Source organism: Thrips palmi, unplaced genomic scaffold (genome assembly GCF_012932325.1).
Source record: "Thrips palmi isolate BJ-2018 unplaced genomic scaffold, TpBJ-2018v1 HiC_scaffold_12, whole genome shotgun sequence".
In the NCBI taxonomy this organism is placed as follows: domain Eukaryota; kingdom Metazoa; phylum Arthropoda; class Insecta; order Thysanoptera; family Thripidae; genus Thrips; species Thrips palmi.
Window position 1 is genome coordinate 630,864 of NW_023144623.1, and position 4,176 is coordinate 635,039.

The 4,176-nt window shown below is 40.9% G+C and overlaps 1 long non-coding RNA gene across 1 annotated transcript; it reads right to left on the minus strand.

Annotated features, from left to right (window-relative positions):
• Nucleotides 1–3,073: 3,073 nt before the first annotated feature.
• Nucleotides 3,074–3,845, minus strand: LOC117640293. Its single transcript, XR_004587421.1, has 3 exons — nt 3,828–3,845; nt 3,439–3,564; nt 3,074–3,088 (listed from the first exon to the last, which is right to left on the minus strand). It is a non-coding gene; the product is annotated as an uncharacterized LOC117640293 (long non-coding RNA).
• Nucleotides 3,846–4,176: the final 331 nt, after the last annotated feature.

Sequence of the window (4,176 nt, forward strand, 5' to 3'; positions counted from 1 at the left end):
ACAAGGCCTACAACTTTTGTTATGGTCGCAACACTGTAGCGAGGTCGGCTCTTCGAGTTTTTTGGCCTCAAAGGTTTTCCCTATAATAAATTTTATTGAAAAATTATTCCTATTTTGACAAATTTAGGTATTTTTGTGCCCTTGAGGTCTGTGTTGCCTCGCTACATCTATTTCCGGTTCTTATTAACTCGATCGGATGAATTGAAACTGGTTGGGATGTAAAGCGGACTGCAGGGGCACAAGAATACCTAAATTTGTCTAAATAAGAATAATTTTCCAGTGCAATTTATTATAGGAAAAACCTTTGAGGCCAAAAAAGTCGAAGAGCCGACCTCGCTACAGCGTTGCGACCAAAACAAAAGTTGTAGGCCTTGTCCTTAGCTTTCAGAATCTGTTGAGAAAAGTTGCAGAATCGAAAAAATGTCAGTTTTACGGGCAAAAAACGTGTAAAAAATGGTACATTTTAGTACAAAATTTTCATGTTTTTCGCGATTTTTTGCTCTACAAGCCTAGCCAATACCAGGAAATCATTTCTTTTACTAGATAACATCATGAAATGACCATATGCCGTGAAAAAAGCTGACAGATCGGAAAATGATTTTATGTCCCACGATGTCGCATTTTTTGGCGTTTCGCTCCACTGTGCACTGCAAGCCACTGCAAGCCAAGAAAACCATCAAGGAACTATCTCAAAAAAATGGTATCATTGAGTGAAAGTTCGTCCATGTGGACTAGTGGGGACGAAAGTATAGACAAAGATGAGACCTGGATGTTATCTGGGGAGGTGAAACTTTTGGAGAAGAAGTGGGAGGAGCTTCCTCCTTACTTCCTGGGTGGCAGGGCATTTGCCGAAAGAGAGATGTGAGTATTCTAGACATGGTACTGGTACTGGTAAACAGAAACGAATGCCCCTCTTTCAATTATTATTTTCTCTTGTCACAGTATGGATCCCCCCAAGTATAAGGCTTTGTTCATACCTAAAAGAACTAGCTCTCCATTGAGAAATAAGAGTCTCAACGAAACAGAAAAGAAAGAGTTGGAGAGATACAACAAGTGAGAGAAACTAACATTAATCCTTGAACCAAGATAGTGCTTTCTCCTGCTCTGCTAAGTAATGGTTTTGTTTATCAGGTTTCTAGAAGAAATGGAGCATGTGGAAGAGCAGCGCAAGCAGAGAAAGAGAGTTCCAAAGCCATTCTGGCCTGATCCCGAGACTCCAGAAAGTAAGGATGAACTCGGTCATGCTTTCAAATACTTCCCACTTTTCGAGCAGCCATCAGTACCAATTTGCTCATTGCATCATTTCAGACTATTGGAATCCAGGATGGAATTCACCGCCAAAGGAGGAAAATAAGGAATAGGTTGTTAAGTTCTTCATATAATAAATTATTAATACCTGCACAATAATACAGAGTGAGGTGTAACCCATTAAAATGTGCCTTTGGATTTGTTTTAGTTTAATACTAATATAATTTGGTCTCCTAAACAACTGTTGTTTCACCGAGTGATTCATAAAAGTGATGAGAGTGGAGTTTCGCATAACCAAATATCCCAGGTTTCTTCGTGCTGAAGCATCAGGAGATTGGCAGTTATAGATTGGTGGCGTGAATAAGCGTTATTACAATGCGAACATATGCTTATTAAGATCTGTTGCGAATGTATCACTTGAGTGTAGTGTCTGAAGCTATGGCAGTTTTTTTTTTGTTTTACATAAAATCGTAGTTATGCAATATTTTAGATAGAACTTTTGTGCATGGGATAAGACTCTGAGCTTCTCATCACCACATTGCAGAAATAAGTTATTCTTTACATTTCAAAAATCTATTTTTGTCCTGTCTGTTCTATCTGAGGTGATAAGAAGCTCAAATGGAGTCCTATCCCATGCACAATGGTCCTTTCTTAATGACTTAATGATTCTCTGATATTAACCCACAGCCATCTTATCAAACACAAGGCTCAATTATTGCTAACAGTAAATTGATCTGATGCATGCCTTTATCTAGAGCCAACATTTGGAATTATTTTTAAAAGCCAAAGATAATCCTCTGCTTCAGGCTTGGAAAACAAATTCCTCCAACACTTTTATCTAATGATCTTCCGATGCTCCAACACCAAGAAAGCTGGAGATGTAGGTGTAAATCCACTCACAACACTTAAACGAATTATCACAGATTTGCGGTGGTTGTTTGAGTCATGCATTCACTTACCTAAACTATGGAGTTTTGTAGCACGAGTAGAAAAGAACCAATGGTGAGATGGCTTGAGCCATGGCATCAGTGGTGATACCGATGACATGCTGACTGGGTTCCACAGGGAACTCGGGAATGGCAAGATGACCCCAGCACAACCAACGCAAGATTCTGAAATGTAAATACAATAAGAATTAAGCACATTCTGGGCACTTTGAAAATGTAACACGAGGAGCACTTGCACAGCTGTCACATGTAAAATTTGTCACATTGTTTAGAGTTAAATAAGAATCTTTTATAACTATTATTATTGTGCTGCAGTACTTGTTAACATTTAGATTAATTATTCGCTAGTCATGGTTTGTCTTGTTAACCCAAGAATAGTTGTAGTGAGTAATTACAACAGAAGCTGACAGAAGTTTACTAATGTTGCTATCCTTGCTAGGTGAAATGACTGAGTTACTGAACTCGGCCAACTGCAGGCAATGTTTTCAAATATATTTATCTCACCTTCCAAGGCTACTATCTTCATTCAAGACTTACCAGATACCCGATACTCCTCAATTCCACTGCCTGGCTGAAGACTGGCTATTCACTGTCTTTGGCATTACTCCTGGACTCCGTTTCCTCAGACACAGCCACCACATTTCGCCTTCTAATATTCCTGTACAAACAAAGGTAATGGATAGAGTTCTCCACTTCAGTATGGACATTCAACAGCAACAGGGAAAGCCTGGGGCTAGAACGCAGGGTTAGGACAAACACTCTAAGGCTTATTGTAGAGTAGTCAAAATGACAAGAATGACAGCCAGACGGAGAAAAATAAAGGTGTGCGCAAGAAAGCCTGTGTGAATAGACCAATGAAGCTCAAGCTGCTGGTGCAAGATCAATGCACTTGACTGCAACACATAAACAACAAGGGACTCGAGTCACACATGCTTCATAAGGACTTAGAATTCTGAGTGAAACTTCTTAGTAATTAAAAAAAAGTAAAGAAATTTTACAGACTATCAGCACCAATATAAGAGAGAGAAAACAAAATTTTTGAAGAAAAAGCTAAACAGAAATATTGGGCTCGGCACTTAAATTCTTTATCTACCATTTTACATGCGTGTGAGGTCTGTGAAGCAGATTCCATTGTTAGTGACAGTATCAAAATGATAAACATATCAAAATGCACTTCCTAATATTCCCAAACACAGAGCCAACATTTACTTGGTAACAATAATGATTGGACTGTAATTCTTACCTTCCAGTCTTGATCCATGCTGTTGCCGCCCAACTACAACCAGTTGTTGGATGAGTAGTAGCTCTTCTGAGCATGGCTTCGCTGCAAAAAATCCTCCTTAGTGATCACAGAATCCTCCTCTGATACCTGCACAAAAAAACAAAGCAGCACTTCAAGCAAGAGCAATAAAATTAAAAATAACACTATCAGAAAAGCTCCCTATGGTATCAAGACGGGGTTAGGTAACCAAAATATGAGACAAAATCAAGGCAACCAATGGGAAAGAAAACTTGACGTAGTGCATAGGAGACGCAACACGCATGTGAAGGTGGAGAGAGAATCAAGCAGTGCACTGCATACGACTAAAGTAATTTACAGAGAAAGCAGGATCGCAAAATGGCGAAACTCACTTACGACGGACGGGACGGCCAGGGTGGGCCAGGGCCAGACAAAAACAACAACAAGGACTGCATCTCGAACGCCTCCCTCACATTGCAGGCCCAGGGGCTTGAAGGGCCGTGACCGGGCCGCACAGGTGAAGGCACCTCCAGAAAGCTTGAAGTCTGGGCTTTCGGCGATGCGGTATTACTTTCCGTTCACGTCCTCCCTGAAAAGCGGGCTGCGACCGCACCATTGGTGGCACTTTCGGACGCCACCCGCCTGATGCCGTCTGCTCTCCGCCAACCCCCTTCCCCTCTCCCCCGTAGTGTGAACAAGCAACAAGTATATTATTTGCACTCGAGACTGGAGGGTGAATAG